We start from the raw sequence: 14,195 nt of genomic DNA, 5'->3' as shown, positions 1-14,195 counted from the left end.
GCACTGTCCTTTGACAGGCCACAATAGGATTACAGTACTTAAGATAACAAGTTTACAAGTTCATCTTATCAATTAGCAGTCTGGCTCCAGAGGTGATTAGACAATAGTTTCTAAAAGCTGAAAAAAAAGAGTTAACTCTTTATGAAATGATACTTGTTACGGTTTTCTTGGAGCCCTTCTTAGGCGCTGGCTTGCTGGTTCAGGCATTGCTGCTGGGAAATAAGCTCTTCACAACAAAATAACTAATGCTTCTGTAACAGCCTACCTTCCACAGAGCCTAAAGCTCCCCTCCCTGACTGCCTTGATAGAGTCCTGCCTATTTGGGTAGAGACCCCTGGTTCAATCCCCTACCTTCCCCGAAGTCTTAGGCTCCCCTCCCTGTGTACCTAGTAGAGCCCAATGCGTTTATGCCCTATCTTCCCCCTAGTTCATGGCCTACCTTCCACAAAGCCTAAAGCTCCCCTCCCTGACTGCCTTGGTAGAGCCCTGCCTACCTGGTTAGAGACTTCTGGTTCAATTCCCTACCTACCCTGGAGCCTTAGGCTCCCCTCTCTGCCTGCCTACTTGGGTAGAGCACCCTGGTTTTATGCCCTACCTTCACCAGAGCCTTAAGCTGAAGCTCTGTGTATAAATATATGTGTTGCTGTTCAATAAAGAGTTAAGAGTGTTGCCTTAGTTCTGTTCACCTCCCTAATTTCAGACTGCGGTCAAAAGGGGATACCAGGAGCTATTGGTCTGGATAAAGGACAAGGGAAGTGTTTTTACAGAGGTACACATTCGGGTACGTCACACCCGGGTTGAGTCATTCCTTGCCCCCTGGTTTTATACCCTACATTCCCCATAGCCTTAAGCTCCCCTCCCTGCCTTCCTACCTGGGTATAGCCCAGCCAACCTAATTAGAGCCCCATGTTTCAATGCCCTACCTTCCCTGGAGCCTTAAGCTCCCCTCCCTGCCTACCTATATGGGTAGAGCATCAGTTCCTATGTTCCAGAGTACCTAAAGCTCCTCTCCCTGCCTCCCTTCCTGGGTAGAGCCCCCTTGTTCAATGTCCTCTCTTCCCCAGAACCTTAGATAAGCTCCTCTCCTTGCCTGCCTACTTGGGTAGAGCCCCCTGTTTTTATGCCCTATCTTCACCAGAGCCTAAAGCTCCCCTTCCTTCCTGCCTTCCAAGGGTAGAGCCCTGCCTACCTAAGTATAGCACACTGGTTTCATACCCTAACTTTTCCTGAGCCTTAAGCTCCCCTCCCTGCCTTCCTACCTAGGTAGAGCCCCATAGTTCAATGCCCTACCTTCCCTACCTTCCCCAGAGGCAAAGGCTCCCCTCCCTGCCTGCCTTACTGGGTTGAGCCCTCTGTTTCATGCCCTGCCTACCTAAGTATAGCCCCCTGGTTTCATGCCCTATTTTTTTCATGAGCATTAAGCTCCCCTTGCTGCCTTCCTACCTAGGTACAGACCCCTGGTTCAAAGCCCTACCTTCCCTGGAGCCTTAGGCTCCCCTCCTTGCCTGCCTTACAGGGTAGAGTTTGCTAGGTTTCAAGCCCTACATTTCCCTGAGTCATAAACCCTCCTCCCTCCCTGCCTTCCTGGGTAGAACCACCTGGTTCATGCTCTACCTTCCCCAGAGCCTTAATCTAATCTCCATTCCTGCCTTAGTGGGTAGAGCCCCTGTTACAGAAGCATTAGTTATTTTGTTGTGAAGAAACTTATTTCCCAGCAGCAATGCCTGAACCAGCCAAGCCAGCGCCTAAGAAGGGCTCCAAGAAAACTGTAACAAGTATCATTTCATAAAGGGTTAACTCTGTTCAGTTTTGAGAAAACTATTTTCTGAGGCAGGTTTCCTAGCATATTGTGTACTGTAATTAAGTTTGTGATAAGCATTCACTGCTAGGTGATAAGAAGGACTCAATTGTTTTCTTGTGTGTACTTGTTATCTGCTGTGGCCTGTCCAAGGGCTTTGTCTAAATGTGTGATGGGGGATTTTATGCTTCCCCCCCTGGGAGTGCCCCCCTCCATGGAACTGGTACAGCAGTTGATGGCGGAAGCGGACAAGGATATACGAGAGACTCGAGCCCACGAACTCAACCTAGCGAACGCACACCGCAATGCTGAAGCCCCGCAGGTAATCATCCCTGTCGAAAATGCTGGGAGGCCCAAGATACCCTATGCGGCATTTCGACCCTTCCTAGAGAGCGAGACAGGGATTGATGAATATTTGGCGGACTTCGAAAGGCAATGTGCCCTGCACCAGATTCCCAACAGGGAGTGGCCCACGATATTGTCTGGGAAACTATCCGGGCGAGCCCTGGAAGCCTTTCGTACTCTGGGTGCTGAGGAAGTGACACAGTATGAGCTAGTTAAGGAGACACTGTTGCGACGGTACGCAGTAACTCCGGACGCGTATCGCCGACAGTTTCGGGGCACGAAAAAGAAGCCTAACGATACCCATATGGAATGGGCGCACCGAATGCGGAGAGCGGCAAATCACTGGATGAGCGGAAGTAAAGCGGTGACTGGTGAGGAAATTTTACAATTGTTTCTCTTAGAACATTTTTATAATGGCATGGAACAGCAAGGGAAGGAATGGCTGCGAGACAGGCGACCTTCTACCTTAGAAGAAGCAGCCAAATTGGCCGATGAACATTATGACTCCCGTCTTCACGAACCCAGAGAGGTTTACCGTGCACCCCCTCATGCTGAATTCCGAGCCCCGGTGCCCGCAGGGCCCGCCCGACACTCAGGACCACCCAATAACAGCTCTGAGCGTCCCAGACCGACTTGCCACCGATGCAAGCAACCAGGGCATTTCATGGCTAGCTGCCCCCTTAATACGCACCAGACACCCAGGAATTACAATTACCCCTCTGGGGCATATCGTCCGGCCCGGACCCTCTGTGTTAACCAAGAGGCCCCTATGGAGGAATATTTGGGGCCGCTTCACGAGGCGGACCCTGTATATGCTGCCTCAGATAACCGCCAGCACCATCGGCAGAAGGTATGGCTCGAGGGGCGATCTACCGAGGGATTGAGAGACACAGGGGCTACTATCACGCTGGTACAGAGTCATTTGGTGCCGGAGCACAAGCGATCTGGACAGACTGTGGCCGTTAGAGTGGCGGGGGGGGATGTGTACAAAATTCCAACAGCTAAAGTGCATCTTGATTGGGGAGCGGGAAAGGGGGCTGTGAACGTGGGCATAATGGATAATTTACCTGCCGAAGTACTACTGGGCAATGATTTGGGCCCCATGACTTCTGCCTATGCTCCAGTATGCAACAACGAGGCGGACCCAGTGACTACACGGGCCCAAGCCCGGACGGAGCGAGAACTCTCACCAGTGCGGGAGACACAGGTAAGACCTACCCCGACCTTGCCTGACATGTTAGGCCCCATACCCTGGGACACCCCAGATGCTTTCGAGACAGAGTCTAAGACTGACCCGACCTTACAAAAGTACCGGGAACGAGTAGAGACCGGAGGGGGCGGGGCAGATAATGAAACATTCTTATGGGAAAAAGGGAAACTATACCGCTGGACAGAGAAAAGGGGACAGCGTAGGCGACAGCTGGTAGTGCCCCACAAATACCGTCAAGAAATCCTCAAGATAGGCCACGACATCCCCTTAGCAGGCCACCTAGCTGTAACCCGTACCCTACACCGCATTACTCACACGTTCTTTTGGCCAGGGGTACACGCTGACGTTAGAACTTACTGTAACACCTGCGATGTGTGTCAACGAGTAGGAAGGCGAGGCGATCACCCTAAAGCCCATCTAGTAAATATGCCCATTGTAGAGGAACCCTTCAGCCGGGTTGCTATTGACCTAGTGGGACCACTGGCTACCCCTAGTCCCTCCGGTAAGCGCTACATTCTTACCGTAGTGGACTACGCTACCAGGTACCCAGAGGCTGTCGCCCTATCCAACATACAAGCGGATACGGTAGCGAATGCACTAGTACAGGTGTTCTCCCGGGTAGGATTTCCAAAAGAAATCCTATCCGACCGAGGCACCCAATTTACGGCTGAATTGACCCAACAACTCTGGCAGGTTTGCAAAATTAAGTCCCTCCTGAGCTCCCCATACCACCCCCAGACGAACGGGCTGTGTGAGAGGTTCAATGGGACCCTCAAGCAAATGCTCAAGACGTTCACTCAGGAATACCGAGACTGGGAACGCTTCCTGCCGCACCTCCTTTTTGCTTATCGGGAGGTGCCCCAGGAAACGACAGTGTTACAGAAGCATTAGTTATTTTGTTGTGAAGAGCTTATTTCCCAGCAGCAATGCCTGAACCAGCAAGCCAGCGCCTAAGAAGGGCTCCAAGAAAACCGTAACAAGTATCATTTCATAAAGAGTTAACTCTTTTTTTTCAGCTTTTAGAAACTATTGTCTAATCACCTCTGGAGCCAGACTGCTAATTGATAAGATGAACTTGTAAACTTGTTATCTTAAGTACTGTAATCCTATTGTGGCCTGTCAAAGGACAGTGCTCTCTATCTAAATGTGTGATGGGGGATTTTGTGCTTCCCCCCCTCTCCCCCTGGGAGTGCCCTGTGTGCATGTAACCTTAATAAAAAGCAGGCTGGGCATCCCAGTCCTGAGTTCTTGTTTGACCCTCAATCGCAGCGTTGACTCGTTTTTGTGGGCAGAAGGGTATCCTAGCGGTACTGCAGCTAAGGGAGATTATTCTATATTTGCGAGACTCATATAGAATACTATGGAAAGCAGCTTCTCCCCTCTTTAGCAATAGGGATCCAGGCTACTAAGCGGTCCATCTCTCAGCGAGACTAAGGGTAACCGTAACAGACAGGGTTCTCTCCCTTCGAGTTGCTCTACGGAAGAAAGGTACGGGGACCCCTAAACCTGATCCGGGAGCACTGGGAGGGAGAGATGGAGACTGACGGTGTCCCCATTGTGCCATACGTGCTGGAACTCAGGGACCGAATGGAGCAATTAGCCAAATCCGTGCGGGCTAATCTCCAGTCGGCCCAGAGAAGACAGAAAGTATGGTACGATCGGGGGGCCCGAAAGAGAATCTTTACCATAGGACAAAAGGTGTTAGTACTTAAGCCGGTGAAGACAGACAAATTGCAGGCGTCCTGGCAGGGCCCCTACCAGATCGTAGAGAAAAGGGGAGACACCACTTATGTGATAGCTAGCTGCCACGACAACAATCTGAGAAAGACATTCCATGTAAACATGCTCAAGGAATATTTTGAGCGACCAGAGAACGTGACGGCCGTATGTTGTTCCCCTCAGGAAGGCCCCGACAGTCTACCCATTCCAGACCTATTAGAAAAGAGTCTCCCCACAGGTATAGTGGCTCAGGTTCAGATAGGAGGCCGACTTAGCCCCACTGAAAGGGAGCAGCTCAACCAACTCCTACAGTCCAAACACCTCACCTTCTCCCCGAAGCCAGGGTACACTACTTTAACCACCCACCAGGTAGATACTCCGGGACAAGCTCCCTTGCGCCAGGCTCCGTACCGAATCCCCGAAGCAGTTAGGATAGGAATGAAGAAGGAGATCGATGAGATGCTCCAACTCAGGGTAATTGAGCCCTCCGATAGTCCCTGGGCCTCCCCAGTTGTCTTGGTGCCCAAGAAAGATGGGACCACCCGGTTCTGCGTAGACTATCGGAGGCTCAATGAAAAGACCGTGACGGACGCTTACCCTATGCCCAGGGTAGACGAGCTACTCGATCGTATAGCCAGGGGAAATTACCTGACCACTATTGACCTCTGCAAAGGTTACTGGCAGATTCCCCTGGCCCCGGAGGCTATCCCCAAGTCGGCATTCGTCACCCCATTCGGCTTATATCAGTTTAGGGTAATGCCGTTTGGGATGAAGAATGCCCCAGCTACATTCCAGCGCTTGGTGGATAGGCTCCTGGATGGCTTCCAGAGTTTTGCTTGCGCCTACCTGGACGACATAGCGATCCACAGTGAGTCATGGGAGGACCACTTAGCTCACATAGGAATGGTTCTGGATCAGATCCGGGCTGCTGGCCTGACTCTGAAGCCAGAAAAATGCCACTTTGGGATGGCCGAGGTACAGTACCTGGGTCACCGGGTGGGGTGTGGAAAGCAGCGACCAGAGCCGGCCAAGATAGAAGCTGTCGCCAATTGGCCCACCCCCATCACTAAGACTCAGGTCCTAGCCTTCCTGGGCACGGCAGGGTACTATAGACGGTTCGTACCAGACTACAGCACACTTGCCAAACCCCTGACTGACTTGACCAAGAAGAACTTACCTCGACAGGTCCTGTGGTCTCCCCACTGTGAAACAGCTTTCCAGGCTCTCAAAAATGCTCTAATTAACGCTCCTGTCTTGGCGGCTCCAGCCCTTAACAAACGTTTTATCGTCCATACAGATGCTTCCATGTTCGGGCTGGGAGCCGTCCTCAGCCAAGTAGGCGAAGATGGAGGGGAGCATCCAGTTGCCTACATCAGCCGGAAGCTCCTGCCCCGCGAAGTCAGCTATGCAGCGGTCGAAAAGGAGTGTTTGGCTTTGGTGTGGGCATTAAAGAAATTGACTCCCTATTTATATGGGCAGGAGTTCACTCTGGTCACCGACCATAACCCGTTGGTGTGGCTGAACCGGGTCTCTGGAGATAATGGCAGGCTATTACGTTGGAGTTTATCGTTGCAACCCTTCAATTTCACCATTACTTACAGACCTGGGAAACAGAATGGCAACGCCGACGGGTTGTCCAGACAAACCGACCTCAGCCCCGCATAACCAGCGGTCTGGACAGCCTTAGGCTGCCCCGAAAAGGGGTCAGACCGTGTCTGCCAGAGTGTTCCACAGAAAGGGAGCACTGTTACAGAAGCATTAGTTATTTTGTTGTGAAGAAACTTATTTCCCAGCAGCAATGCCTGAACCAGCCAAGCCAGCGCCTAAGAAGGGCTCCAAGAAAACTGTAACAAGTATCATTTCATAAAGGGTTAACTCTGTTCAGTTTTGAGAAAACTATTTTCTGAGGCAGGTTTCCTAGCATATTGTGTACTGTAATTAAGTTTGTGATAAGCATTCACTGCTAGGTGATAAGAAGGACTCAATTGTTTTCTTGTGTGTACTTGTTATCTGCTGTGGCCTGTCCAAGGGCTTTGTCTAAATGTGTGATGGGGGATTTTATGCTTCCCCCCCTGGGAGTGCCCTGTGTGCATGTAACCTAAATAAAAAGCAGGCTGGGCATCCCAGTCCTCAGTTCTTGGTTGTCCCTCAATCGCAGCGTTGACTCGTTTTGTGGGCAGAAGGGTATCCTAGCTGTACTACAGCTAAGGGGGATTATTCTACATTTGCGAGACTCATATAGAATACTATGGAAAGCAGTTTCTCCCCTCTTCAGCAATAGGAATCCAGGCTACTAAGCGGTCCATCTCTCAGCGAGACTAAGGGTAACCGTAACAGCCCCCTTGTTTAATGATTTGCCTTCCCCGGAACCTTAGGCTGTACTCCCTGCCAAGCATACCTAGGTAGAGCCCCTTAGATTAATTCTTTATATTCCCTGGAGCCTTAAGATACCCTCTCTGCCTGCCTTAGTGGGAAGAGCCCCCTGGTTTCATGCTCTACCTTCACTGGAGCCTCCCTGCCTGCCGGCCTACCTGGGTAGAGCCCCTTGGTTTCATGCCCTACCTTCCTTGGTGCATAAGGTTCCACTCCTTGCATGACTATCTGGGTAGAGCCCCCTGGTTCAATGCCCTTCCTTCCATGGAGACTTAGGCTCCCCTCCCTGCCTGCCTAACTAGGTAGAGCCCCCTAGTTTCATGCCCTACCTTCCCCGGAGCCTAAGGCTTCCCTGGAGCCTTAAGCTATCCTCCCTTCCAGCCTACCTGGGTAGAACCCTGCCAATGTGGGTAGAGTGCTCTGGTTTCATGACCTACCTTACCTGGAGCCTTAAGCTCCCCTCCCTCTCTGCCTACCTAGGTAGAGACCCCTTGTTTAATACCATACCTTCTCTGGAACCTTAGGCTCCTCTCCCTGCATGCCTACTTAGCTTGATTAAGTAACTAGTGGGTTAGGGTTCACTATATATATATATATATATATATATATATATATATATATATATATATATATATATATATAGCAGCAGGAGGGATCTTACGACAATAGCCACTCAGTGGTTAATATACAGAGCGTACACGCTTTAATCTCATTGCTGCAAACAGTTACAAAGTGCTACATTGTGATTGCTGTTCCGCACTAGCTACACATATCAGTGTTCACAACAGAGATTTATTTGCATTGTAAGTGTGATATAACACATATTTGGCTAGATTATGAGTTCGGCGTTAGCCTTAAAAAGCAGCGTTAAGGGGTCCTAACGCTGCTTTTTAATGCCTGCTGGTATTACGAGTTAGGCAGGTACAGGTGTACTGCTCACTTTTCTTCCGCGACTTTTCCATACCGCAAATCCCCTTACGTCAATTGCGTATCCTATCTTTTAATGGGATTTGCCTAACGCTGGTATTACAAGTCTTGGAAGAAGTGAGCGGTACAGCCTCTACCTCCAAGACTCCTACTGCATATAAAAGTCAGTAGTTAAGAGTTTTATGGGCTAACGCCGGAACATAAAATTCTTAAATAAAGTGCTACAAAGTACACTAACACCCATAAACTACCTATTAACCCCTAAAACGAGGCCCTTCCGCATCGCAAACACTATAATAAAATTATTTAACCCCTAATCTGCCGACCGGACATCGCCGCCACCTACATTATACCTATGAACCCCTAATCTGCTGCCCCTAACATCGCTGCCACCTACATTATAGTTATTAACCCCTAATCTGCCGCCCCCAACGTCGCCGCCACCTAACTACAATTATTAACCCCTAATCTGCCGACCGGACATCGCCGCCACTATAATAAATGTATTAACCCCTAAACCGCCGCACTCCCGCCTCACAAACACTATAAAATTTGTTATTAACCCCTAATCTGCCGTCCCTAACATCACCGCCACCTACCTACAATTATTAACCCCTAATCTGCCACCCCCAACGTCGCCGCTACTATATTAAATGTATTAACCCCTAAACCTAAGTCTAACCCTAACACCCCCCTAACTAAAATCTATTTTTAATAAATCTAAATAAAATTACTATAATTAAATAAATTATTCCTATTTAAAACAAAATACTTACCTATAAAATAAACCATAATATAGCTACAATATAACTAATAGTTACATTGTAGCTATTTTAGAATTTATATTTATTTTACAGGCAACTTTAAAACTTTAACTAGGTACAATAGCTATTAAATAGTTAATAACTATTTAATAGCTACCTAGTTAAAATAATTACAAAATTACCTGTAAAATAAATCCTAACCTAAGTTACAAATACACCTAACACTACACTATCTATAAATTAATTAAATAAATTAATTACAATTATCTAAAATAAAATACAATTTAATAAACCAAACTATATTACAAAAAAAACAAACACTAAATTACAAAAAATAAAAAAATATTACAAGAAGTTTAATCTAATTACACCTAATCTAAGCCCCCTAATAAAATAAAAAAGCCACCCAAAATAATAAAATTCCCTATCCTAAACTAAATTACAAATAGCCCTTAAAAGGGCCTTTTGCGGGGCATTGCCCCAAAGTAATCAGCTCTTTTACCAGCCCTTAAAAGGGCTTTTTGTGGGGCATTGCCCCAAAGTAATCAGCTCTTTTACCTGTAAAAAAAAAAAGAAATACAATACCCACCAACATTACAACCACACCACCCACACACCCCTACTCTAAAACCCACCCAATCCCCCCTTAAAAAACATAACACTACCACATTGAAGATCACCCTACCTTGAGCCGTCTTCACCCAGCCGGGCACCGATGGGGCAGAAGAGGACATCCGGACCGGCAGAAGTCTTCATCCTATCCGGGCAGAAGAGGACATCCGGACCGGCAGACATCTCAATCCAAGCGGCATCCTCCATCTTCATCCATCAGACGATGAACGGCTCCATCTTGAAGACCTCCGGCACGGAACATCCCTCGCATTCTATTGGCTGATCCAATCAGCCAATCGGATTGAACTTCAATCTGATTAGCTGATTAAATCAACCAATCTGATTTTTCCTACCTTAATTCCGATTGGAATTCGAGGGACGCCATCTTGGATGACGTCATTTAAAGGAATATTCATTCGTAGTTAGTCCATCGGCCTAGAAGGATGTTCCGCGCCGGAGGTCTTCAAGATGGAGCCGTTCATCGTCGGATGGATGAAGATAGAAGATGCCGCTTGGATGAAGATGTCTGCCGGTCCGGATGTCCTCTTCTGCCCGGATAGGATGAAGACTTCTGCTGTTCCGGATGTCCTCTTCTGCCCCATCGGTGAACGGCTGGGTGAAGACGGCTCAAGGTAGGGTGATCTTCATTGGGGTAGTGTTAGGTTTTTTTAAGGGGGGATCGGGTGGTGTTACGGTTACCCTTAGTCTCGCTGAGAGATGGACCGCTTAGTAGCCTGGATCCCTATTGCTAAAGAGGGGAGAAGCTGCTTTCCATAGTATTCTATATGAGTCTCGCAAATATAGAATAATCTCCCTTAGCTGCAGTACAGCTAGGATACCCTTCTGCCCACAAAAACGAGTCAACGCTGCGATTGAGGGTCAAACAAGAACTCAGGACTGGGATGCCCAGCCTGCTTTTTATATAGGTTACATGCACACAGGGCACTCCCAGGGGGAGAGGGGGGGAAGCACAAAATCCCCCATCACACATTTAGATAGAGAGCACTGTCCTTTGACAGGCCACAATAGGATTACAGTACTTAAGATAACAAGTTTACAAGTTCATCTTATCAATTAGCAGTCTGGCTCCAGAGGTGATTAGACAATAGTTTCTAAAAGCTGAAAAAAAAAGAGTTAACTCTTTATGAAATGATACTTGTTACGGTTTTCTTGGAGCCCTTCTTAGGCGCTGGCTTGCTGGTTCAGGCATTGCTGCTGGGAAATAAGCTCTTCACAACAAAATAACTAATGCTTCTGTAACAGTGCTCCCTTTCTGTGGAACACTCTGGCAGACACGGTCTGACCCCTTTTCGGGGCAGACTAAGGCTGTCCAGACCACTGGTTATGCGGGGCTGAGGTCGGTTTGTCTGGACAACCCATCGGCGTTGCCATTCTGTTTCCCAGGTCTGTACGTAATGGTGAAATTGAAGGGTTGCAAAGATAAGCTCCAACGTAATAGCCTGCCGTTATCTCCAGAGACCCGGTTCAGCCACACCAACGGGTTATGGTCGGTGACCAGAGTGAACTCCTGACCATATAAATAGGGAGTCAATTTCTTTAATGCCCACACCAAAGCCAAACACTCCTTTTCGACCGCTGCATAGCTGACTTCGCGGGGCAGGAGCTTCCGGCTGATGTAGGCAACTGGATGCTCCCCTCCATCTTCGCCTACTTGGCTGAGGACGGCTCCCAGCCCGAACATGGAAGCATCTGTGTCTCCCGCACTGGTGAGAGCTCTCGCTCCGTCCGGGCTTGGGCCCGTGTAGTCACTGGGTCCGCCTCGTTGTTGCATACTGGAGCATAGGCAGAAGTCATGGGGCCCAAATCGTTGCCCAGTAGTACTTCGGCAGGTAAATTATCCATTAGGCCCACGTTCACAGCCCCCTTTCCCGCTCCCCAATCAAGATGCACTTTAGCTGTTGGAATTTTGTACACATCCCCCCCCGCCACTCTAACGGCCACAGTCTGTCCGGATCGCTTGTGCTCTGGCACCAAATGACTCTGTACCAGCGTGATAGTAGCCCCTGTGTCTCGCAATCCCTCGGTAGATCGCCCCTCGAGCCATACCCTCTGCCGATGGTGCTGGCGGTTATCTGAGGCAGCATATACAGGGTCTGCCTCGTGAAGCGGCCCCACATATCCCTCCATAGGGGCCTCTTGGTTAACACAGAGGGCCCGGGCCGGACGATAGGACCCAGAGGGGTAATTGTAATTCCTGGGTGTCTGGTGCGTATTAAGGGGGCAGCTAGCCATGAAATGCCCTGGTTGCTTGCATCGGTGGCAAGTCGGTCTGGGACGCTCAGAGCTGTTATTGGGTGGTCCTGAGTGTCGGACGGGCCCTGTGGGCACCGGGGCTCGGAATTCAGCACGAGGGGGTGCACGGTAAACCTCTCTGGGTTCGACCCGTGCTGGAGCTCGGTAGTTCATGGGTTCGTGAAGACGGGAGTCATAATGTTCATCGGCCAATTTGGCTGCTTCTTCTAAGGTAGAAGGCCGCCTGTCTCGCAGCCATTCCTTCCCTTGCTGTTCCATGCCATTATAAAAATGTTCTAAGAGAAACAATTGTAAAATTTCCTCCCCAGTCACCGCTTTACTTCCGCTCAGCCAGTGATTTGCCGCTCTCCGCATTCGGTGCGCCCATTCCATATGGGTATCGTTAGGCTTCTTTTCCGTGCCCCGAAACTGTCGGCGATACGTGTCCGGAGTTACAGCGTACCGTCGCAACAGTGTCTCCTTAACTAGCTCATACTGTGTCACTTCCTCAGCACCCAGAGTACGAAAGGCTTCCAGGGCTCGCCCGGATAGTTTCCCAGACAATATCGTGGGCCACTCTCTGTTGGGAATCTGGTGCAGGGCACATTGCCTTTCGAAGTCCGCCAAATATTCATCAATCCCTGTCTCGCTCTCTAGGAAGGGTCGAAATGCCGCATAGGGTATCTTGGGCCTCCCAGCATTTTCGACAGGGATGATTACCTGCGGGGCTTCAGCATTGCGGTGTGCGTTCGCTAGGTTGAGTTCGTGGGCTCGAGTCTCTCGTATATCCTCGTCCGCCTCCGCCATCAACTGCTGTACCAATTCCATGGAGGGGTTCGGCCCGTATAATGAGAGCCTTTCCCGAACAATCCTGGTTTTTTCGTCACTAATCGTGGTCGGTGTTTCCGCCATTGTGAAGCTCTGATCCAGTTCGGTCAATTCTGCGATCAGCTCTCTCCTCGGCCGGTTGCTGGCGTACCCCCCTCTGCTTTCAAGTAAATCTTTTAGGGTTGTACGCTTCAATTTTTCGTAAGCGCTCTCCATCCGTTCTGTACCTCTCCTAGGAAATCCAGGAAAATCCCGCCGCTGCCGCCAAATGTTACGGTTACCCTTAGTCTCGCTGAGAGATGGACCGCTTAGTAGCCTGGATCCCTATTGCTAAAGAGGGGAGAAGCTGCTTTCCATAGTATTCTATATGAGTCTCGCAAATATAGAATAATCTCCCTTAGCTGCAGTACAGCTAGGATACCCTTCTGCCCACAAAAACGAGTCAACGCTGCGATTGAGGGTCAAACAAGAACTCAGGACTGGGATGCCCAGCCTGCTTTTTATATAGGTTACATGCACACAGGGCACTCCCAGGGGGAGAGGGGGGGAAGCACAAAATCCCCCATCACACATTTAGATAGAGAGCACTGTCCTTTGACAGGCCACAATAGGATTACAGTACTTAAGATAACAAGTTTACAAGTTCATCTTATCAATTAGCAGTCTGGCTCCAGAGGTGATTAGACAATAGTTTCTAAAAGCTGAAAAAAAAGAGTTAACTCTTTATGAAATGATACTTGTTACGGTTTTCTTGGAGCCCTTCTTAGGCGCTGGCTTGCTGGTTCAGGCATTGCTGCTGGGAAATAAGCTCTTCACAACAAAATAACTAATGCTTCTGTAACAGGTGGGTTTTAGAGTAGGGGTGTGTGGGTGGTGGATTGTAATGTTGGGGAGTATGGTATTTCTTTTTTTTACAGGTAAAAGAGCTGATTACTTTGGGGCAATGACCCGCAAAAAGCCCTTTTAAGGGCTGGTATAAGAGCTGATTACTTTTGTAATTTAGTTTAGGGTAGGGAATTTTATTATTTTGGGGGGATTTTTTATTTTATTAGGGGGGCTTAGATTAGGTGTAATTAGATTAAACTTCTTGTAATATTTTTTTATTTTTTGTAATTTAGTGTTTTTTTTTTTTGTAATATAGTTTAGTTTATTTAATTGTATTTTATTTTAGATAATTGTAGTTTATAAGTATAATGTAGGTGGCGGCGGTGTCCGGAGCAGAAGATTAGGGGTTAATAATATAATGTAGGTGTCGGCGATGTCGGGACGGCAGATTAGGGGTTAATAAGTGTAAGGTTAGGGGTGTTTAGACTCAGGGTTCATGTTAGGGTGTTAGGTGTAGACTTAGAAAGTATTTTCCCATAGG

The sequence above is a fragment of the Bombina bombina genome, chromosome 7 (genome assembly GCF_027579735.1).
Source record: "Bombina bombina isolate aBomBom1 chromosome 7, aBomBom1.pri, whole genome shotgun sequence".
Lineage (NCBI taxonomy): Eukaryota > Metazoa > Chordata > Amphibia > Anura > Bombinatoridae > Bombina > Bombina bombina.
The sequence above is the reverse complement of the archived record's forward strand: the minus strand, read 5'-3'. Positions refer to the sequence as shown.